The sequence below is a fragment of the Rattus norvegicus genome, chromosome 2, assembly GCF_021556685.1.
Source record: "Rattus norvegicus strain SHRSP/BbbUtx chromosome 2, alternate assembly SHRSP_T2T, whole genome shotgun sequence".
NCBI lineage: Eukaryota > Metazoa > Chordata > Mammalia > Rodentia > Muridae > Rattus > Rattus norvegicus.
The window spans coordinates 205,385,299-205,410,210 of NC_141535.1; the positions used below are offsets into that span (position 1 = coordinate 205,385,299).

Consider the following 24,912-nt stretch of genomic DNA (forward strand, 5'->3'; position numbering starts at 1 on the left):
GGCAGGGAAGAGAGAGGCAAAGATTAAAACAGAGACTGAAGGAACACCCATTCAGAGCCTGCCCCACATGTGGCCCATACATATACAGCCACTCAATTAGACAAGATGGATGAAGCAAAGAAGTGCAGACCGACAGGAGCCGGATGTAGATCGCTCCTGAGAGACACAGCCAGAGTACAGCAAATACAGTGGCGAATGCCTGCAGCAAACCACTGAACTGAGAATAGGACCCCCGTTGAAGGAATCAGAGAAAGAACTGGAAGAGCTTGAAGGGGCTCGAGACTCCATATGTACAACAATGCCAAGCAACCAGAGCTTCCAGGGACTAAGCCACTACCTAAAGACTATACATGGACTGACCCTGGACTCTGACCTCATAGGTAGCAATGAATATCCTAGTAAGAGCACCAGTGGAAGGGGAAGCCCTGGGTCCTGCTAAGACTGAACCCCCAGTGAACTAGACTGGTGGGCGGAGGGCGGCAATGGGGGGAGGTTTGGGAGGGGAACACCCATAAGGAAGGGGAGGGGGGGGGATGTTTGCCCGGATACCAGGAAAGGGAATAACACTCGAAATGTATATAAGAAATACTCAAGTTAATAAAAAAATTTAAAAAAATAACATTACACAGACTGAGCACATTATACTTAGTAGTGTGGGGGGGGCAGGAGAGAGAGAGAGAAAGAGAGAGAAATGCATGTAACAATAATAAAAATTGAGGTAAGGAAGGTTATATGAGAAGACTTGGAGGAAGGAAAATGAAGGGGGATATAATATTCTTAGATACTATAAAATAAAAATAAAAGAAATAATAATAATAATAATGTAACCCATAAAGATGAATGTATAAAGTTTTTATTAAGGAAAATACAATCATGAGTGACTTGGAAAAAGACCTAGACAACATGACAGACTGTATTCTCCTGAGTACTCAGAAAATGAAAAAGCAGAGTATCCATGGCTAGGAGAAGACACCATCACCAACTCCTAGAAGAAAGAGTTTATTTGAGGTTTAAAGTTTCAAAGGTTGAGAGTCCTTGACATCATCGAGGGAAGCATAACAATAGGCAGACAGGCATGGCATGGGATGGGTAGCTGAGCGTTCTTTGTTTGAGATACAACCATGACTCAGAGAGCACTGGTAATGACAGGGCTTTTGAAGTCTCAAAGCCAGTCACAAGTGATATGCCCCTCTCAACAAAACCAGACCTCCTAACCCTTCTCAACCAACTGGAGACCAAGAATTCCAACATATGAGCCTATGAAGGACTATTGTCATTCAAACCACTACAGGATGGATGTGGTCACTTTGGGATAGAGACAAAAGTCCATTATTTCAATCAGCATGCCTGTCGTTCTAGACTGACCACTTGGCTTTGTAAGATCATAAAATAAGCTGCCTCTATTTCGGTATTCTGTGTCTCCAATTCTGTCTCTCCAATTTTCTGCCTCAAAGAGTTTCCCTTCAAGATAGATTGTGTTTCATCTGGAAGAAATTGCTACACAACAATGTAAGCAAGACTTTTGTTTCAATAAGCCTATTATCCAGCAAAGAGAGAAAGGCAACAATTACGAAATAAAACAAATAAATATAAGCTAACTTTACATGATGATTAATTCTATGATAAAAGTAAAACAAAAGACCGTAGTAGGTTGAGAAGTAAGTAACAGTGTTTAGAAGCTAGGTGCTTTAGCTAGGATGAACCAGACAGCCCCCTCTGGAAGTCTGCCCTTATTTGATTTAAGATTGAAGCAATGAAAATGAACTATTATCACAAACAACCTTGTGAAAATAGCTGCTAAGAAGGAGAAACAGCAAGAGTCAAGGTTCTGAGACAGATATGAGAGGCCTGGGGAAAACAGAGAAAAGCAACAATGGCTACTGAGCAATGATACAGAATGAGTAGACAGATGAGGTTCAAGAAGAAAAGTTCAAACATCATTTAGGGAACTACAAATGAGATGGTTGACTATTTCTCTCAACTGCTTTGTAAAAATCATTGGAGGAGTATGGGGAATGGAGTTATTTGATTTTTAGCTTGGAAAAACTGTGAAGAAAACTGATCATCCTTAGAAAGGAATAAAAGGTCGATCCTTTGGAGGCAAATAGTTATACAAACAAGAGATGGTTGTGAGATAGAAGGACTAGAGTAGGAGATGAGATTTGATAATCTCATTGATCCGTTTTAGGACTAGGGAAACAAAGTACTTATGACTTATGTATTTTAATTGGGGTAGGGTGAGAAAGATTAGGCTGAGGAAGAAACAAAAAGAACAAGAAAGTCGAAAATCAAAGTCAGGTTTGCCATGATAAATTTATAGTATATAAAATCACTGTCTGTGAAGATCCCCAATAAGCCTCTATAAATGTGATTCTTGGATTCAGGAGCAAGGTATTGAAAATGGTGATGGCTTTACTAGGGAGTTATTATAAAGTAAAGTTAATCCATGGAAGTAAATGGTATCATACATGAAAATTTATATAGAAATGAAAAGCGGCCACAGAAGGTCACTGTGGTTATCAATATTTAGGAATCTGGCAGAAGAAACAAGGGAGACTGTGAAAAGACAACATTTAAATAGGAAATAGAGTTTGGGGTACAATAACTTATGAGGCCCAGGCCATTTCAGATACTTCCTAATAAGGAAAGCTCTCAAACAGAATATATTTGCTAGCTATTATCCCATTACAAGCTATTACAAAATTTAATGCTTAAAATAAGAATTGGGATTTTTACATCTATAGGCCAACTGGGTGACTTTGCTAGAGGTCCAGGTTCAACTGATTTCACCTTATCTTGAGCACATACCTGTAGCCAACCAGTGGGTGACAAGGAACCACCTTCTCTAGAATGATTTCAACTGGAAGAGAAAAAAAAATGGCATCAGTATTCCAAAGGGAAGTCCTGGCCTGTGCTCAGAATGGTGGCAGGGATCTGAAAAAGTTGGAAGAAGAATGTGGGACTTCATCAAATCTTAGCTGGCAATTAGCACACCATTAATTCTCTCAAAATGAATTGTCTAAGTCAAGTCTAAGCTGTTTCCAGAGCTAGTGGGGACCACAAATACCAGAAATTAAGGGCATGGAGACAAGTGTTATAAATTAGAGCCCATGATACAATTAAGCTGCCATAAGTGGATATGAAGTTTACAGAAGAATAACTAAGAGTGTGTAGAAATGGCACATTTATTCTAAAGCAACAGACAAAAGAGTACAAAATCTGGAGTTGCTGCTCAGTCAACTTTCCTGTTTTCTTTGTCTATTAGATATTTTGGTTTTTAATGATGAGATATGAAAGTCACAGAGCTATTGAAATAATGAGAGAGACAGAAAGAGATAGGGAGGGAGTGAGGAAGGGAGAGAGAGAGAGAGAGAGAGAGAGAGAGAGAGAGAGAACACGCTCTAGGGAGATGTGGAATTATCTGTGGTAACAAAGGCCGTGAGCACACAGGCTATTAGTGGAATAGGCTTTATAACACCTTGTTGGATGTTAGACATGAGAAAGATCAAACTGATGATCTTTCTGTTAAATTGAATGTTAATTTCAGGACTCTTAAGGATTAAGAAATTTCAAGTAGGCTCCATGAGCTCAAAAGAATCCTCTCTCTCAATGAACCTGTTCCCAACTCAGCATTACACAGAAAACTGTTCACGTCAGGGGATTTCACAATGAAATAAAGCTGTCAAAAGACAAAGACAAGATTGAATTCAAAAGAGAAATGACTTGCAATCAGTGTCTTGATTCTGCCACAAAAATCTGTGATTAAGTATCTAGTAAACTGTGTCCTTGGAGAACTTGCTCCTCGAAATAAAACACGAATTTGAATCCATTGTACAAAGTTGCATCTGTACTAAGTCCTAGAATGGTACATTTTGCATGAGCAATATTACCGCATCCTTTATTTCTTTAGTTACTTGAGGAATTGAAAGATCCATTTAGTTAAGATTGCTTAAATTTCCAAATCATGGTATGCATGAAAAATTCATCAACTTGCTATGGAATGCTATGAACTAATTGCTCATTGCTTGGGTCAAATGTCTTTGAGAGTCTAACACTACTTAAGCAAATTAGTGCAGATAGAGGTGGTTAGAGGGAAAACTACAAATTTAAATTTTAAAATCTCTAATATATTATGCAGTTTTAGGTAATAAGCAGAAGATTTAGCAGGAGAGATATATGTCTGACAATAATCTTGACAACTGAAGTGCTGCTTCAAAATGAGAAATATTCTCTCCTTTAAACCAGGTTGTAATTACACCGAGAAGCCACTGTGAATAACTATCTGAGAAGCATTTCACATTTTTATGTCAATTCTTAGGACTTTGGCATGAGAGAAAGCTAATCCAAAATGACTGGTAGGTCAAGAAAAGAACTTCCATAATTTCAAAGGCCTTCCAATAAAGTCTCTTTCTCTGTGGTTTTACTCTAGATAGATTGCCTCTGGCTGCCCAGGAGGAGTCTACCACGTGAGCAGGTAAACTACAAACCAGGTTTTAAGTCATTACTAGGTCTCATTTGCCATTAAAAATAATGTCCAAAATTAAAATTGTACCTATAAATCACTAGCTGGACAAAAGTCATCACATAGAGAAGAAAAATAAGTGGATACTTTGGAGACATAGATTCACCACAAATAGAATGTTGAATGCATGCTCAGAAAATGGAAGAATGCTGAACCAGCTAGAGGGCAGAGGGAGGCTAGAAACAAAGTGAGACTAGTTGCTTTGGGTTATATTTATTGAGAATCTACCATGAATACTCAGAAAGAGATAGGGAAAGAATACAAGATAAGGCAGACACTCAAGTATATTATATTAATATAATAAACCATTGAAGCCACTCATAGGATCTACGAGTTCCAAAACAAAGACATCAACATTAAAAACAGATAATTAACAAAGTTGAAAATGCATGCCAGAAGGAATATACTGGAAGATATTTTGCTTAAATTGTGTCTTTTTGGCAAAAAATGGGGACTAGTGAGATAAGAAAACAGAAGATGGGGACAAAGCACAGAAAAGGTACACTTGAAAGGTATTGTCCACAGAAATACAGATGCAATCCGGATAGGCTGAGAAGATGCCATGGGGAACAGTGTTTTAACTGCGAACTTTGTTTATAGGTAATGAGAATTCCATTCAGAGTTTTCAGTACATACTCTGAAAGAATCAAGAGTGTAGGAGAAACCAATAGGGAAGGGCTAGAGAGATTACTCAGGAGATAAAGACTCCGTACTGCACTTCCCAGCTCAGTTCCCAGCATCTGAAATTCCCTGTAGGGTCTAGGAGATCTGAATTATTCTTCTTTTCTCTATGGATACTGTGCTCATATGCACAGACCTTCAGAGATACAACTGCATGTACATAGCTACTTATTTTTTAAACTATTTTTGAAAAGAAATAAAGGAGTTATGAAAAGGAAAGATTATAAAGGAAAAAGAAAAAGTGCATTGAATTTAGTATATATGTGGAAATATAGGAAATTATACTGAAATTGCAGGTTTTTTTTTTCATTATGTTCTCAGTATATACAGTATGGTCAGGCTCTGCTTCTGCCCAGTTTTTTCAGAGTGGTGGCCACTGTAAGAGATAAAATAGGAGTTAATATGCATGATGACCAAGAGGCCTGACAGGTGATGTCATTTATAGCCTTAATTCCAGTAGAGAACATTTTGATCCCCTTCCCTTATAATCAGTGTGGAAATAATTGCAGAGTCTGAGAAGAGCCTGAGGCAGAGATCCAGGTGATGTGTCAATACAAATATCCAGGGTGGAATAGAAATGTGGGACGAGCATGTGACATGAAATCCATCTCAGAGAATGAGTGGCAAAATGATATAAACTCAATACAATTGAGTTAGCAGTCATTGTAGCCACAGACACATCTGCAGACTATAGATAAAAAACTGATCAAAGAGCCTAAAACCACAGAGCTTCACATTCAGCTTTTGCCATCATCAAAATCAGACTGACCCATTTAACAGACTTAATTCCAGTTTCTCTCTGTGTAGCAGAATTTTTTGGGCTTTCAATTTTTTCTTTAAAGCCTTTCCACTAACACTTAGTTACTTTGAGCTAATTAATTAAAGCCATTTAGGAAATTGCTAACTGAGAAAAAAGAGGCATAGGGTTTCAGAGTTTCGATGGTTCGAATGGCATTAGGAATACAAATGCTTAAACTATATTGAATAAGCTATTTGTTCTTGCTGTTCAGATATGAGAAATCCCTCTAAAATTCAGTGGAAAAAATAGTTGAGCCAATATTTCCTGCAATCTAGTTCTAGGTGTCTAGAAAAAGACACCTCCGTGAGCCATGATAGTTTGCTTGGAAGACAACAGAAGTAACAGAACTTAGATAATCTGAAAATTAGCCTTCTCTATATAGTTTTAAAAGATGAACCTCAGACCTATTTCCCACTGTTCTGGGTGGCAGGATTGGGCTAAATTTCTTTTAAATTATGACATCTACAGCTGTGGTATAATGTTGAATGCTCAAGTTCTATTATATCTTACTACAAAGTCAAACTCCTGACAATTAAGGAGACAACTACCTGTTACTAATGGGAAAGAAAACAGCCAGCAAAAGCAGAGCTCAAATCTTTCTAATGGGCTTTCATCTTGCCTTGGAGGAGATGATCTATTCCAGGCATAAAGGCATAAACACGACCTTCCAGAGGTATGCTTTTTATGTTGCTTTTCAATGGCTAATAGGTGTTCCAAATCTTCTATGAACTTGTGAACCCAGCAGAGATTTAGAGGTACTTCTAAGCCTGGTACTATACAGTCTACAGTCACACCACACATCCTTGCAGGCAGAGCCACTGCACTGCCATTATGGCAAAACACTGCTATGTGCCTTACAGTGCTAAAATAGGATTTTAAAAATTACAACTGAAAAATATCTGCAAACAATGGACTGAAGCAACACTACACAGTCAGTAGGCATCTCTTGTAAAACAGACACATTGAGGCACAGACTGGCCTGCTGTGTTGTATATGCAGTTACCTTGGAAGATTTGTATGGTGTAGTCTTCATGTAAGAAAGTTAGTTAAGAAAATTCATAACACTGTACATTCAACAAACTATATTGTTTAATGATGTTTAGAATCCACCGTTACTCCCTGTGCACCTGGTAAAATCACGTACTTATGTTCTCATACTCAACAAAAAGCAAATTCTTATTTCTCTAAAATATATCATTAGGAAGTCAGAATTTCTAACTGCTGCACCATTAGGAAAGAACTGAGAAATAGACCAGTAAAGTAAGATATGTTGTTAATCCTCTTAAAAGGTGAATCATTTGGTAAATTAGAAGAAAAGAGATCCTTTGGAGGATCTTTGGAAAACAAGTCTTCTGATGAAGAAATAATTCTAATTTCAGGAGCTGGAACTTAGAGCGACATTGTACAACCTCTTTTTAACACTCGGTAGCCTGAGTTTAAAAAAATAAACTCTATGATAGCTAACCAGAGTGATGTACCAGACCCCACTTGGGTTACTTCAAATATTCATGTATCTGGACCATTAGTTTAGCTACAAAGAATAGAGCTATTCTGTCTAAAGTATACAGTATATAAAGAAAAGAATACATGAGAGGATTTTAGATCAGTGAAAATCGTGCATTTACAGTTAGTTAAGTTATACTGATAGAATGCCCAAGTTGGGCCCCAAACAACCGCAAACTTGACATTTCCCAGCCAAAACACAGGAACTATAACTCAATAACATCTTTCTTTCATGACTTCTTGATGTTCATGGCCTACCTACGATGAGACCTCTTTGCCAATGCCTTCTTTGTAGTCTGACCAGGCTCTGCTTCTGCCCTGTGATATTCGTGCACCCCTAGGAGCTGGACCAGAACGAAAGGAAGGATGCTGATCCAGATAAGTGGCTTCACAGGAACTCGATTATCTTGAGTGTGGGGTGACAGACCTTCTCCAAGAAGGGATTCAGTGTTAGACAGCCCTCTTCATTGTGAATAATGAGGGTTGTATAAATTTTAGGGACTGTGGAAATTTTCCAGGCAAGTGTACATTATTGGTTGGTACAGAGGTGCTGAAGACACTCATTTGCATGAAAAGGAATTCCAGGTGCCTAAACCTGTAATTTGGTCCCCAGGCTATGTAATTACCTTAGCCACGGTGGGCCCCTGGTGGGTTTGGTGGGTCCCTGGTGGGTTTGGGAGCCATCGGGCTATGTGCTCCAGGGCATCCATGGAGAGAGTGATTCTTACTCCTGCTGGTCTCAAGATTAGATTTTCAGCGTTTGGACACATTTGGACCTCATTCTTACTCCAGGCCAAACTAATCTCAAATCTTAAAATTATATATGGTGAGAAGTTTTAGAAGAGGAAAGAATATAAACAATACAGAAATTTGCTACCCTCTCTGCCTAGCCTCAACATTCTTCATTCTCCCGTGTGTAGTGTCCATGCAGCAACAATTATTTAACAAATGTCAATTAACATGTAATATAATGCTACTATGTATTTTTTAAAACGTGTTTAATATTTTAATAAAAAGGGTACCATCAAGCAAATCGTCAGGTAGTATGTTCACCTAAAATCAAGGACCAATGAACTCTATCCAATAGTCTGTAACAAATGCATAAAATATAGAAGTCAACCCTCGTCACTATTGCTAGTAAAATAAAACAAGTAAAATAGCAAAGGAATTGTTATAAATTAGCTGAAGTATCTAAACATGAAATATCTAAATATTACAGTCAGGTGCCATCAACAATGACTCATCTTGGCTACTAGAAAATTAAACATTCAACAATCTTAACTGAATAAGCCTGGTCTGACACTATAACCACTTCATTTAATAGCTCAATGAGTGAATATAATGCAATTGGAAAACAATGGAGAACTTTATTCACATGCATGGTATGTATTTCTCTGACCACTATACAAACACACCAATCACATACGATGGTACGTAAATGTACAACGTTTCTTTCACTTTGAAAGGCTATCACAACAGGTATCTTCCTAGTAGATCTATTGGAAGGTTAACTATTTGGATGTAGTTTATCTTCCTCGCTCTGACAGTATATATCAAGGCACAAGACCACCCGCACTCTGACTCTCTGCTCCCTGCAGTTTGAAGGCACAGTGATGTCCTTTGAAATAGGAACTGAATGATAATGCCTACAGGATACACCTTTTTTTGTGACCCCAATGACTCAAAATGGACTCAAGATAGGAAAAGCTAAAGTATTTGTCTCCTATCAATTAAAATTGCTTCTTCAGTTGCCCTCGCCACAATTGAATGCATTGAGTGGCAAGAGCTCTACAGAAGGTGCCAGAGACTGTGTTAATCTCTTTAAATAAAGTAATAATATTTGGAGCTGCAGTTGAACCATTAGTCACTCTCAACATAAGCTAAGGAAATCATGTCACACTTTTAAAGACCAATATACATTCCAAGCAGTCAAACAGCTAAGTTAAATGAGGTTTCTTACTATCTGGAATTGGCTTGGCTTGCCATCACTGCCCAAGGCATCATACATGTTAAATGATTGTAGGTTTATGGAAGGTTAAGTGGGGGTTGTAAATGAAGTATTACAGTATCACCCTCACTCAGATACACTGTGCTTCCATTTTACCACTTCGGAAAATGGGTAGAAAGTTTTGGAGCTCACTCTTCCTAGCAGATTACATTAAATCACTAGTAGCATGTTCTTAAATGGAGTAATAAAACCTAAACCTTTGCTGTCTCTTTTGTTTTTCATAAGCCAACAATAAGGTAGGAGTTCCGTTACAAAACTAAAGCAAAAGGACCAAGTGTTTAAGGACTGAAATGTTCAAACCCACCAATCATGAAAAAACTTTCCTTTGTTCAGGTTATACAGAACATTGTGCAATCAGAAAGCCAAAGGACAGTAAGTCTTTGGAGGTCCCCAGGGTCCTTTTGTAAGTACCTGTGCCATTCAGGTAAACATGAGCATTCATTGCTTCAATATGCCAGAGCCTTGGACTCTCACACATGCTAACATTCCCTGCTTTCTATCCTAATGTTATCAGATAACCATTTTTTTAAAAAGGTTATCTGTTGTGTGCAACCTTGCTTGTTACCAAATTCTAAATGACTCTTAAGTTCTTAGTCGAAACCTATACTTGCCCTATCATATTTAATCATTAAATAGGACACAGTGCATTATAGAATATTAGTAGAAAGCCTACAGAATGCCTAGAAGAGCCAATGAATCTGCCCTTGGGGCTGTATCAACAGGAACAATGTCCAAATCACCTGGCGGGGATGCAGATAGCCTCAGAGTCATTACAGTTGACCTTTAATTGAGAGTCCTGTACCCACAGATTTTCTACTATAAGCTATAAACACTGTGGTGGTGTTGGTAAAGGAGTTCTGTCCTCCCAACAGACCTTGAGACTCTGCCTGTAATATAAGGTAGTTTCTGTATTTTGCCCTTTAAAAAATATTTATTCACTTTAAATCCCAATATCAGCCAGTCCTTTCCTCCCAATACCCCCATCGCACAGGTCCTCCCCTCATTCTTCCCTGTCCTCCTCTGAGAAGGGGGAGTCCCCCTTGGCCAGCCACTTCCTTATAAGACCATAAATTTATAAAAGAGAGATGAGAGTACTACTAGAAAAGAAATGATAAATTCTTAAAAGATTGACAAATGGTAGAAACACCATCAAGTTTTCTTTTTAAATCGCATTTGCATTAAGTTATTATCCTTAAGATTTTTTTTTACATTTCTGGACATATTTTCTTTGATTGCCTCTTCATATGCAATGGTTTGATAACATTTTTTTACATAAAGAATATAAAAATGACAATCTTTTTCTTCTAAGATGGCTAATTAACATATGAGGGATTTATGTTCATAGTTGAAAAGTTTCTTTCTGCTTCACAACTCGTTTTTAGTGATATCACAAAATTTTTAGATGTATCTAATTAGAAAATGCACAGAGAATTATTTTATTTATGAGATTTGAAATCGAAAGAACTTCCTCACACTAACTGATTGTGTCTTTTTTCCTTTTCAAATCACAATGGCTTCATTACTATATCCACTACCCCTACCTCAGCCAGAGCCTTTGAGAAATTGTGAAAGAAGGTGAGAATTTGTGAAATTCAAGTTTCTTTGAATCTAGTCTCCAACCTTGTGCTGCACTAATGCTGAGAAAGTAAATTCTTGATTTCTCATGATATGACAGCTACATGAGTATGGTTTGTCACAGTGCAGGGGACACATGGAAGGGGTTCATGAGACAGAATCCTAAGACGGTAACAAAGACCCAGTTAGCTACTATGGGCAGAACCATACATACTAATACCTTCACCCAGCAATGATTTCTGAGAATGTGAATGAACGTTTCCATCAGGGAATCTCTCCCAAGACTCTGCATGGCTGACCGTAGTTTCTAATCTCCTAGATGTCAAGTTAACGCAGTTCCCTATTAATATGAGCTATCTCGCATAGTCCAAGGCCTCCCAGAGAAAAAAGCATTTTATCAGACAAAACATTTTTAGAAATAAACCTAAATGTACAAAATTTTAAATAACAAAAAGAGAAAAGTGGTTGTGTTTCCATGCTAATGAAGAGAATTGTTTGTAAGCCCCATGGGTGGAAAATTCAGAAATGGCACTCTTCAGAAATGCCTGAGAGAGAAGCCTGGGTAATGGATGTGTAGTGATTCTGGCGTCCTCTCCATTCGCCACAGCTCTGTTACCCCATGTATAAGTTTCTTTCCTGCAAAGGGGCAAAGATGACCACTGGCAGTTCTAAGCTCTGTAAATCCTTACAAATAATAGTTTAGAAAAAAAGAGTGTTCGTTTTGCATGGTGCTTTAAAAAAGTCCAGAACAAAATCCTGCTGACTTATCAATACACCAAATATTCTTTTAAAGGCCAGACCAGGAATCAGATGAGATCGAACTCCAAATGGCTGTGAGATGGAGAATCACTCTTCTTCTCTAGTAAATGTCAGAGTCAAAAAGAGGACTCGGCGCAAGCATACATATGATATTTCATAAGAGATCTTGAAATTGGGGATTTTTGTTTCTCACTGTATGTTTCACTGTTCAGAAAAGATGATTCCAAGAACTGGCTGTGCCATTGATTCTAAGCTTAAGCTTTCTCATTCATTCTCTGGTTTGCAATGTGCTTGGTAAATCTTTAATAAAACCACTTCAGGTTCATCCATTGATGCCCTCTGTCAGGAAACAGAAAACATGTAAGCTTAAAAGAGAGAGAATGCTTTCTCCTTCCTGTTTACTTCTAGCTTCCTCCTCCCTGCTTGGGTTCTGATTCCCACACAGTGTCTGCGAGGTCAATTCCAGTGAAAATAGTGATTTTTCAGGTGTCAGTCACTTCAACGCCCACGCCTATGCTCATTAGAACTGTTTGTTTGGACTCTGCAAGGCCCCTTTTTCCAGCCATTGGAGTTCTCACAATCTCAACCCTTCCTTCTGTGCTCCCAGCTGTTCCCTGCCATTGCTGCTTTGGCACTATGCTGGAGTTTCCTGTTGGGCTTTATATCTTTTTTTTGTGTTGGTTTGGTTTGGTTCTCCAACACCAGCTAAGGATTCCCTATGCGAAATTCTCTCTCACTGACAGCTACATCATGGACTTTTTGTTGCCATGTTGATTTAGTGGGGCCCTTTTGACATTTTCCATTTTCCCACACCAGGTAAATGTTCTTTATATGTTTACTTCTATCTATGAAAATATCTTGCATGACTCCTACTACTGTTGATGGGTTCTATAGCCAGAATTAGTTAAATGAAATGATCAAGATGCCAATTTTATTCTGTCCAGTGAGTTCGATTGGAATTCTGATTCAGATCTTACATTATAATTTTTCTTGTTTACTTATGTTGTTTCTTCATCTAGTATGTTTCCAGATTCACTGTTACTTTATTCAAAAAAATAGCTCTGGGTCAGAAACCAGTACATGGAAAAAGGAGTGTGCTCATTGTTTGGTTTCAATTGTTGTGGACAAAGAATTTTCTGGAAAAAGTCTTAATGAGGAATTATCTGGATCAGGTTGGCCTGTGGACATGTCTGTGTTGGTGTGACTTAATTGTCAATTGATAAAGGGAAAGCCAGCCCACTGTGAGTGTTACCATTTCCTAGACTCTCCCTAGGCTTCCTGGATGCTGTCAAAGAAGGAATAACTCTCTGCCAACAAGCAGGGAAGGTCCATGCATTTATTTCTGTCTTGCCTTCCCCTATAATAACAGAGTGTGATCTCTAGTTGTAAGCTACATAAACCCTGTCCTCCCCTATGTTGTTTATGTAAGGAAATTTTATCACAGCAACAGGAATGAAAGTAGGACAATGAATGTATCAAAAGTCTCGCTGAAAAGAGGACAAAGTGGCATATTATCAAATAATGACTAAGCAGAAGGATGAACCAAGGAGAATGCATGTAGCTAGAAAATGTGTATTGTTGATGAACAAGGTTCTCAGAACTTGTTTCCTTTCTCCACTCAACAAAGGTCACAGTACCCTTTTATTAGTAGTTTCAGTTTATTCTTATGTGTATTTAGGATAAGACTATTAATACAAGTCACCTGTGTTCATTTTGCTCATGTAATGTAGTATGTGCATTAAGGCTACCTTGCTTAGAAACACCCAGCCCCTCTCCCTTGAACAAGCTATCTGAACTTTTCATTAAAATATCTGTAGTTCTACTTCCTGCACCTGTTGCTTCCTTAGTAGTTACTGGGGAATTAAAATGCAGTAAAAATTAGAACAATGCCTGATACAAAAGGCTCAATGTCAAGCATTGTCACTATTATGTTTTTCTATTCATTTTTAATTCTCTAATATCATAATTTCTAAGTGTTTGCCCATGTGCTGCATACTTACTTCAGGCAGTCTCTTCCTCCTATTTTGTCTGACTAAACATTTTCTGTATTGAACAATATCTTTCTGTTGTCTCTTGCCTGACTGGTAGAGGACGTGAAGCTTCAGGTAACCCCTATGTGTCCAGTATATTTGAATCTAACATTTGGTGTCTGAACAAACACCAGGATTTGTATCTGAACCTTTGTTCACTTAACAAAGTCCTTCAACATTTCCAACTTTATCACATATGGTATGAATTTAATTATATGTAAAATGTCAGAGCAAAAAATCCAAAACAAAACAAAAATTCCTTCGTGAATGGCAATTCAACCCTTTTAGCAACAGTGTTACTACTATCAATCCAAAGTCATTTTTATTATTTATTACGCACAGAACAATTGCAAATGTCTTTAGAAAAATTATAAATAATTCAGTAAAGGGAATGTGAAGCTAAAAGTTTCCGTTTTGCATTAGATAACCTTAGATCACAAATAAAGGTTTCTCGGTCCACAGCCATAATTGATGATCTTTATTCACAAAGGGAGAAAACAACATATTTCACTCACACTTCACTAGGTCTGAGTTATGAGGCATTCATTATTTTAAGAGTACCTCCCAACCCTCTCTACCATCCATAAACTGTGTTTTCACCTTGTACCCTTGACAATGTGAAAAGGGCAATGACGGCTTCTACATACCTCGTAGCAATTAGGATAATGATCTTTCTATGTGCAGGGCATTGGATAGCTCCCCACACCATCCCATTTAGCAGGCTAGGAAGGCTTGCCTCTGGGTATTTTTTAAAAGAGAATTGTGAATGCTTAAAAAAATAAGTTGTTTATTGAAGACAAAATTACCGTCTAAGACAATGATTACCAAAATTTGAGCCTGAATGTGTGTGTATACATAAATTCTCCCCTGTTTTTTTTTTCTTTTTAATATTCAAGGTTTCCTTCCTTTGTTTTGAAAATGCAAATATATGTTTCTGGTCACAGTATTCCAGAACTCTATTATTTTACTCACTCTTCTTTTTCTTTTTCTTCTTTCACTTTTCAATATAGTGTTGTTATTGAGTCTTTGGTGATTTCATATTAAACCTTGACCACACTTATTTCCCAGTCCCTTTATGTACATTCTCTTGACCTTTGGGAATTCCTCTTCCCCCCCCCAAAAAAACAGAAATAAAAATAAATATTTAAAAATAAATAATGAAATAGAATGAAAAGATAAAGAAAAAAGTCCAATTTGTGGTATCTATATGCTGCAAACTCTCAGTGGCCTGCCCCTTAAATAGAACTGAGTTATACTTCTCCCATTCCCTTGACAGAGGCCAATTATAGAGAGGTAGTAGCTTCAACATCCTTATGATAATTCTTTTTTTTGTTCTTTTTAATTCTTTTAAATTTATTTATTTTTACACTCCAGATTTTATTCCCCTCCCGGTCCCCTGCCTCAGACAGTTCCACATCCCATACCTCCTCCTCGCCCATTTTCCTGTGTCTCCACAAGGTTGTCCCCACCTACCCCAGAAGACCTCTAAACTTCCTGGGGCCTCCAGTCTCTTGAGGGTTAGGTGCATCTTCTCTGACTGAACACAGACCTGAGAGTTCTCTGATATATATGTGTTGGAGGCCTCTTCTCAGCTGGTGCATGCTGCCTGGTTGGTGATCCAGTGTTTGAGAGATCTCGGGGTTCCAGGTTAATTGAGACTGCTGGTCCTCCTACAGGGTTGCCCTCCTACTCAGCTTCCTCTAGCTTTTCACTAATTCAACCAGAGGGGTCAGCAGCTTCTCTTCATTAGTTGAGTGCACATATCTGCATCTGACCCTTTTAGTTGCTTGTTGGGTCTTTTGGAGAATAGTCATTGTAGGTCCCTTTTTGTGAATGACCCATAGCTTCAGTAATCGTATCAGGTCTTGCTGCCTCCACTTGAGCTAGATCCCACTTTGGGCTTGTCTCTGGACCTTCTTTTCCTCAGGCTCTTCTCCATTTCAATCCCTGTATTTCTTTAAGACAGGAAGAATTATGGGTCATAGCTTTGACTGTAGGATAGCAACTCCATCCCTCGCTTGACGCCCTATCTTTCTGCTAGAGGTGGGTTCAATAAGTTTTCTCTCCCCACTATAGGGCATTTCATCTAGGGTCCTCCTCCACTTTGAGTCCTTAGAGTCTCTCACTTCCCAGGTTTCTGGTACATTCTATAGGGTCCTCTAAACCTCCTTCCTCCCAAGAAAGTGTTTCCACTCTTTCTGTTGGAGCTCAGGGCTTCAGATCTTTTCCCCAACCAGAACCAGATCTTGTTCCCCTCTCCACCCAACCTCATCCCCTTTTTCTCCCCTCCCCACTTTGTGTTTGCTTTCTTCTCCCTCCCAAGTGGGACTGAGGTGTGCTCACTGGCCCTTCTGATTGTTGACATTTCTGAGTTCAGTAGGCCATATCTTGGGTATTCTGTACTTTTTTGGCTAATATCCACTGATTAGTGAGAACATACCATGCACATACTTTTGGGTCTGAGTTACCTCACTCTGGATGATATTTTCTACTTCCATCCATTTGCCTGCAAAACTCAGGATGTCCTCATTCTTAATGAGTAGTACTCCATTGTATAAATGAACCATATTTTCTATATCCATTCTTCTGTCGTGGGACATCTGGGTTGTTTCCAGCTACTGGCTATCACAAATAAGGCTGCTATAAACATAGTGGAACATATACCCTTGTAGCATGCTGGGGCATCTTTTGGGTATATTCCCAAGAATGGTATTATTGTGTCTTTAGGTAGGTATATTTCCAGTTTTCTGAGGAACCCCACCAGCAATGTAGAAGTGTTCCTTTTTCTCCACATTCTCACCAAAATGTGTTGTCACCTGAGGTTTTGAACTTAGCCATTCTGACTGGTATAAGGTGGAATCTCAGGGTCATTTTGATTTGCATTTCTCTGATCACTAAGGACTTTGAACATTTCTTTAAGTGCTTCTTAACTATTCAAGATCCCTCTGATGTGAATTCTTGGTTTAGATTGTTTGGATTTTTGGTGGTAAGCTTCTTGAGTTCTTCATATATTTTGGATATTAGCCCTCAATCAGGTGTGGGGTCAGTGAAGATTTTTTTTCATCAGGTTGCAGATTTGTCTTACTGATTATGTACTTTACCTTACAGAAGCTTTCCTATTTCATCAGGTCCCATTTATCAACTCTTGATCTTAAAGCATGAGCCATTTCTTCTATTAGATTCAGTGTATCTGGTTTTATGTTGAGGTTCTTGATTCACTTGGACTTGAACTTTGTGCATGGTGACAAATATGGGTCTATTTTCATTTTTCTACATACAGAAAGCCAGTTAGACCAGCACAATTTATTAAAGATGCTTTTTTTCCCATTGTGTATTTTTGGATTCTTTGTGAAAGTTCAAGTGTACATAAGCGTGTTTTATTTCTGGGTCTTCAATTATCTTCCATTGATCAACGTGTCTGTCACTTTACCAATACCATGCAGTTTTTAGTCACTATTGTTCTTTACTAGAGCTTGATTGAGGTCAAGGATGGTGATTCCTACAACCATTCTATTACTGTTAAGAATTGTTTTCACTATTCTGGGTTTTTTTTCTTTCCAGATGAATTTGAGAATTGCTCTTTCCATGTCTTTGAAGAATTGTGTTGGAATTTTGATGGGGATTGCATTGAATCTGTAGATTGCTTTTGGTAGGATGGCCATTTTTACTATGTTAATTTTGCCAATCCAAGAGCATCGGAGATCTATCCATTTTTCTGAGATCTTCTTTGATTTCTTTCTTGAGAAACATGAAGTTCTTATTGTATAGATTTTTCACTTTTTTGGTTAGAGTTACCCGAAGACATTTTATATTACTTGTGGCTCTTGTGAAAGGAGTTGTTTCCCTAATTTCTTTTTCAGCCAGTTTATCATTTGTATAAAGGAAGGTTACTGATTTATTTATACCTGTCCATTCTGTTGAAGTTGTTTATCAGCTGAAGAAGTTCTCTGGTACAATTGGGGTTGCTTATATATACTATCATGTCATCTGCAAATAGTGATACCTTAATTTTTTCTCTGCCAATTTGTATCCCTTTGATCTCTTTATTGTTCTAGCTAGCACCTCCAGTACTATATTGAATAGATATGGAGACAGTGGGCATCCTTGTCTCATCCTCAATTTTAACAGGATTGCTTCAAGTATCTCGCAATTTAATTTGATATTGGCTGTTGGTTTGCAATAAATTGCTTTTACTATGTTTAGGTATGGACCTTGAATTCCTGATCTCTCCAATGCTTTTAACATGAAGTGGTGTTGTATTTTGTCTAATACATTTTTCTGCATCTAAGGAGATGATCATGTGATTTTTTTCTTTGATTTTGTTTATACAGTGAATAACATTAATGGACTTTCATACATTGAACCAACCTTGCATTCCTAGGATGAAGCCTACTTGATTGTGGTGAATAATGTTTTTGATGTGTTCTTGGATTCTGTTTGTAAGAATTTTATTGAGTATTTCTGCATCAATATTTATAAGCGAGATTGGTCTGAAATTCTCTTTTTTTGGTAGGGTCCTTGAGTCGTTTAGGTATCAGAATGATTGTGACTTCATAGAATGAATTAAGTAGTCTTCCTTCTGTTTCGATTTTATGGAATATTTGAGAAATATTGGTATCAGGTCTTCTTTGAAGGTCTGGTACAATTCTGAACTAAATTCATCTGGCCCTGGGCTCTTTTTGGTTGGGAGGTTTCTAATGACTTCTACTTCCTTAAGGGCCTGTTTAGAAAGTTTACCTGCTCTTGATTTAACTTTAGTATGTGGTATCTGTCTAGAAAACCATCCATTTCATCTAGCTTTTCTGGTTTTGTTGAGTATAGGCTTTTGTAGTATGATGATTTTTTTTAATTTCTCCATTTCTGTTGTTATGCCTCTCTTTTCATTTCTTAGTTTGTTAATTTGGATACTGCCTCTGGGTCCTTTAGTTAGTTTGGCTAGGGTGTATCTATATTGTTGATTCTCTCAAACAACCAGCTTTTGGATTTGCTAATTCTTTGTATGTTCTCCTTGCTTCTCTTTGGTTGATTTCAGTCCTGTGTTTGACTGTTTCTTGCCATCTACTCCTCTTGTGTGAGCTTGCTTTTTTTTGTTCTAGAGCTTTCAAGTGCACTGGTTAAGTTGCTAGTGTAAGATCTCTCTAGTTTCTTTACCAGTTCACTTACTGCTATTAATTTTCCTCTTAGCACTGCTTCCATTGTGTCCCATAAGTTTGGGTATGATGTGCCAACATTTTCATTAAATTCAAAGAAGTCTTTAATTCCTTTCTTTATTTCAACCCTGACCAAATTATCATTGAGTAGAGAGTTGTTCAGTTTTCATATGTATGTGGGTTTTCTGTTGCTTTTGCTGATATTGAAGACCAGCCTTCCTTAGTCTGTGGTGATATGACAGGATGCATGGGATTATTTCATTCTTCTTGTATCAGTTGAGTGTTGTTTTGTGACCAATTATATGGTCGATTTTGGAGAAGGTACCATGAGGTGCTGAAAAGGTGTACTCTTTTGTTTTAGAGTGAAATGTTCTGTAGATAGTCTGTTAAATCCATTTGGCTCATAACCTTTATTAGTTTCACTGGATCTCTGTTTAATTTCTGTTTCAATGACCTATCCATTAGTGAATGTGGGCTGTTGAAGTCTCTCACTAATATTCTGTGGGTTTCAATGTGTGTTTTGGACTTTAGTAAAGTTTCTTTTATGAATGTGGGTGCCCTTGCATTTGGGGCATAGATGTTCAGAATTGAAACTTTCTCCTGGTGAATTCTCTCTTTGATGTATATGAAGTGTCTTTCTTCATCATACTTGATAACTTTTGGTTGAAAGTCTATTTTATTGAATATTATGATGGTGACTCCAGCTTGTTTCTTGAAACCATTTGCTTGGAAAACCTTTTCCCATCTTTTTACTCTGAGATGGTGTCTGGTTTTGTTATTTAGGTGTGTTTCTTGTATGCACCAAAATGCTGAATCTTGTTTGTATATTGAATCTCTTAGCTTATATATTTTTATAAGTGAGTTGAGTCTATTAATATTGAGAGATATTAAAAACAGATGATGACTGTTGGTTGCTGTTATATTTGTTTTTGTAGGTAGCTTTATGTGCTTGTGGTTTTCTCCTTTTGGCTTTGTTATGAGATGCTTAATATCTTATCTTTTCTTTGGTAGAGGTATCTTCCTTATATTGAAGTTTTCCTTCTAGGATCCTCTGAAAGGCTGGATTTGTCAATAGATAATGTTTGAATTTGTTTTTTTTTCCTGGAATATTTTGGTTTCTCCATTTATGCTGATTGAGAGTTTTGCTGGGTATAGTAGCCTGGCCTGGTATTTGTGTTGTCTTAGAGTCTGCATGACCTCTGACTAGGCTCTTCTGGTTTTCATAGTCTCTGTTGAGAAGTCTGGTGTAATTCTGATAAGGCTGCCTTTGTATGTTACTTGGCCCTTTTCTCTTGCAGCTTTTAACATTCTTTCTTTGTTCTGTGCATTTAGTGTTTTGATTATTATGTGGTGAAAGGATTTTCTTTTCAGGTACAATTTGTTTGGTGTTCTGTAGGTTTCTTGTACTTTTATGGTCACTTCTTTCTTTAGGTTGGGGAAGTTTTCTTCTATGATTTTGTTGAAAAGATTTTCAGGTCCTTTGAGCTAGGAATCTTCATTCTTCTTCATTCCAATTATTCTTAGTTTTGGTCTTTTCATTGTGTCCTGAATTTCCTGGATGTTTGGGGTTAGGAGTTTTTTATGTTTTGAATTTTTTTGACCATTAAGTCAATCTCTTCTATCGTATCTTTTATACCTGAGATTCTCTCTTCCATATCTTGTAATCTATTGGTGGGACTTACATCTGTAATTCCTATCCTATTTCCTAGGTTTTTCATTTCCTGGTTTGCCTCCATTTGTGTGTTCTTTATTGTTTCTACTTCCACTTTTAGGTCCTGGACTGCTTTATGCAATTCCTTCACCTGTTTATATTTTCCTGTATTTCTTTAAGAGATTTATTTGTTTCCTCTTTAAGGGCTTCTATCTGTTTACCTGTGTTTTTCCTGTATTTCTTTCAGTATGTTATTTCTATCCTCCTGAAATGGCTCTTCATGAGATAGGATTTTAAGTCAGCTGCCTGACTTTCAGGTGTGTTGGTGTATTCAGGGCTTGCTGTGGTAGAAGAACTGGGTTCTGATGATTCCTTCTTATATTGGCTTCAGTTGCTTATGGACTTGGCACTTGACTCTTGCCATCTGGTTTTCCCTAGTGTTTGCTTGTCTGGGTTACTCTGGAGTCTGCCTTTTTTGTCCCTGGGTTGCAATAGGTCTCCTGGTAGGCCTGCAGCCCTGGCTATAGCAGACCTCATGTGGGGCCTTCCAACTGGAGGGCCTTCAGAGAAGCAGAGAAGCTGCTGATTTGTTGTCCTGGCCACAGTAAATCTCTTGGGAGGTCTTCAGACTGTTGGTTCTTCAGAGGAGCAGTCACACTGTTTTCCTGTGTAAAGCTGTTCTGCGATGGAGAGTGTGAATGGACTGTAGTTTCTGTTTCCTTGTGTGCAGCCACACTCCAGGGAAGCTGCCCTGCATACTACAAAGCCCCTGGGAGGTCTTCAGACTGTGGTGTCAATTGCCCAGTTGCCCTGTGTACAGAGGAACTCCTTGATGCCTTTAAGCTGTGGTGTCCTGCGTGGAATGGATCTCCTGGGGTGCCTCGGTTGTGGTATCAAATGTTTTGAGTGCAGTGGTTCTTCTGGTATGTATGAGGATATGGTGTCAAATGTTCTGAGTGCAGCAGAGTCTCTGGTAAGCCTCAGGATATAGCCTCTTCGGGCTATATGCTCCATACTAGTTAGCAATCTGTCTCAGCAGAAAGGACTTATCATGATTCTGAGAGTTCTCTTTGATGGCTTCCTGATGGGCTGCTAATTTTTCAGGGGATTGGAAGGTGGGCTGGTGGTAGAGATTGTCCAGATGCCTTTTATATTCCTCTTTCTCAATTATGCATCTGCAATCATCAATATCACTTCAAAAGTAGATTCCTTGCTCTTTGCAGCCAGAGGAAGCACAGATCGTGGGCTTCTACTTTGCTTCCAGTGACAGAACAAAGCATAACTTTCGCTTTAGGATGCTGTAAGCCCACAGACCCAGACAAGGCCTTTGGAAGCAGCTCAGACTATGAACATCACCATGGCCTCAGGATTTGGTGCAGGCCACTCACATCAATACATCCCCTGCAGCAGCTCAGGCCACAGACCTCGACATGGCTTCAAGCTGCTACACAGAGCATCGACATCTATATGGACTTTGGTAGTAACATGGGCCATGGATCTCAACACAGATCCTGGCCACAGTAAGACCACAGACCCAGACATGGCAGCATGGATCAAAGAATCACCATGACCTCAAGTGGCAGCACAGCCCACTCATGTCAGCCTGATCCTCACCCCTGTCTCATCTCTAGTTCTGCCTCAGTAACAGCACCTCTCCATTTTTCTTTTTCCCATCACTCCATCACATATGTGTTCATTATACTTAGTGGTGTCTGTTGCCCAGTGCCATGAGGCAGGATGGCCTGCAGGTTTTTCACATTTTTATTCCAAAGTTAAATTGAACCTGTTTATGACAAGCCTGAAAATTTCAAACAAATAAAGAAAAGTTTCATGATATTGTGGTTTAATGTTAGTATAAGACAATACTGTCTGGGCCTTTTTGTTCATAATTCAGCTGTTAAAGCGCCAGGGACATGATCAGTATATTCAATTATACTGTGCATTAAAAGTATTGGTTTACAGAACCTATTAGGGCCATCATTACCCTTCTGCCATACTCAATTGATGGAAGTCTTTCTAGAGGAGAAGAAAACTAGAAAATGCATTCAGTGAAATACATAATTGGTGCTTTGGGGACAAACACTTTATGCTTCAGTTCATTTCTCCTCAAGATGAACATCCCCACCAAAAAAGAACGCATCAGAGTAAACGACACACCTCATTACCCTTCCATTTCTCGTTCAGCATGTATGTAGGTGTAACACTGAGTAACGGAAATGCATTAAAATAGCCAAGCATTTGGAATAGTCAAGAGAGGACACAAAGATTTGCAAGATTTCAGAATAAAATAAATACACAAAATGAACATAGTGGTCCCAGCTAAGTCACCGAAGGATGGAATCAGCTTTGCTATGATTGGGTCAAAGGCTGGCTTGTGAGGATGTGGACAGTCCCCCATATATCATTCTGCAAATGACAAGTGGACATTGAAAGGATGTAATTCCTTCAGCTTCATATCACTTAGTGCGAAGTTTTACAATCTCAATAAGAATATGTGGAAGTTGTATGCACAGGTTCTTATGACCTACATACAACCTTAAAAAAAGCTTTGATGTGACATTCCTCTCAAACCAAGACTCACAAAATAGTCGGACATAACTGATTTCCTAATATAGACAATCTTGGATTTTTAAACAAAAATTTAAATAGAGGTCTTGTCAATAGTGTTAACAAATTGTCAATTTTTCACACCAATGTACTGCCAGAACCTGAATCTCAAGAATACAAGAAACTGAATAAGGATACCAACTTTTATAACTGCAAGAAAAATGAAATTTGATATTCAGTTGAGTCATATGTATAAAAGATCAGTTGCAACCATTATCTTCAACTAATACTAATCTGGGTAATCAGGTCAACTTTCTTCCGCTGCTTTCCTACAAGTTCCAAAGTGAATAAAATAAGTACCATTCAAAATTCCTATGATGCCCTGACCCTAAAGGTGTTGGAAGTGTGGCTGCTGTGTCACATGTGTGTCAGTAGGTGGCAAAGAGGAGAAAGACTATGTCTATACTCAGTGTTCAGAATGATGAACATCTAAATGATTAGTAGTTTAGAAAAGAAAAAAAGGATTAGTAGTAAAGAAAAGAAAGCCTGAGATGACCACCAGTCTTTGCCAGGGGGCCTGTGCTGCTGCTCAGACCTGGATAGGCTTCCAGGATGAGACAGAGGCTAGAAGAACCCTCCTGGGACTACACACCATCCTTATATGGAGCCAATTGTATGGATGAAGAACAAGCCTGAGTAAACCACCAGACTGGTGCCATGGGGTTCAGACAAAGAGCTAGCCTGAGATAACCACAAGTCTGGCACCATGCAGGCCTGGGGGAGTGGGAGGGGCAGTCCATGCCTGAGATAACTCCTGGTGTCAAAAGTGGTCTCAGAAGTGCTATGTCCCACACTTTCATTATGACACCAGGCACAGAGACCCTGGGTACCACCAAGAAGAGCAAGTAAGTGATAGAGAAATTGAAGAGAAAGAGAAATAGATGGATGAAGAAAAGCAGAACAGGAGAACTGGGTAGTGAGGAACAGCCTGATTTGAGTAAACAGGGATGCTACTTGGGACCATGGACAGGTCCTGGCCTATGCTACCACTAGGGGGCTACATAGATCTGTGGCCTTACAATAGCAAGGGTCTGTTACCAACAAAGGCCAGGTGAAGATCCCTGGTCTGAAGTGCCTTCTGATGAAATACAGATGACTAAGGGCTGTGTAGAACTGGCTCCACCCTTCATCTGGCCACCTTGAGAGAGATGGCCCTGTGGGCATGAGGGCATGATCACACCTCTAGCCAATTGCAGTACTTTGGAGAGTGGTCCTGCTTAAGGAGTTAAGGGATAATAGAACTCATGCGATATAAGCCTTGTTAGGGGACATAGCAGGGTTAAAAGTCTAAGTTGGGATGGGTTCATAGGGAAAAAAAGAAAGAAAGAAGATAGGATAATCAAAATCAAAGATTATAAAAATCTTTATGGAAACACTACTTTTAAGATAATTTAAAAGTATAATTTTATAGGGGATTTGAAACACAAGTACCCTGCATAGGTGGATCATAGTTCCACCAAGAAAAAAATGAATTATTTAATGAAAAATCTCAATTTTCAGAGAATATGATTCTCTTCTCCTGGTTCAATAGAAGTTTATTGCTTCAACCCTCCCCCTAGCAGGACAAGAGAAAGGCATCTAGGCAAGAGGAAAAGGCACTAATAACTAATCCTTTGTTTAATACCCT

At 38.5% G+C, this 24,912-nt stretch overlaps 1 non-coding gene across 1 annotated transcript; it reads left to right on the plus strand.

Annotated features, from left to right (window-relative positions):
- The first annotated feature begins 23,606 nt into the window (after nucleotides 1–23,606).
- Nucleotides 23,607–23,738, plus strand: LOC120101298 (small nucleolar RNA SNORA17). The gene has a single exon (XR_015679378.1). It is a non-coding gene; the product is annotated as a small nucleolar RNA SNORA17 (small nucleolar RNA).
- The last annotated feature ends 1,174 nt before the right edge of the window (nucleotides 23,739–24,912 follow it).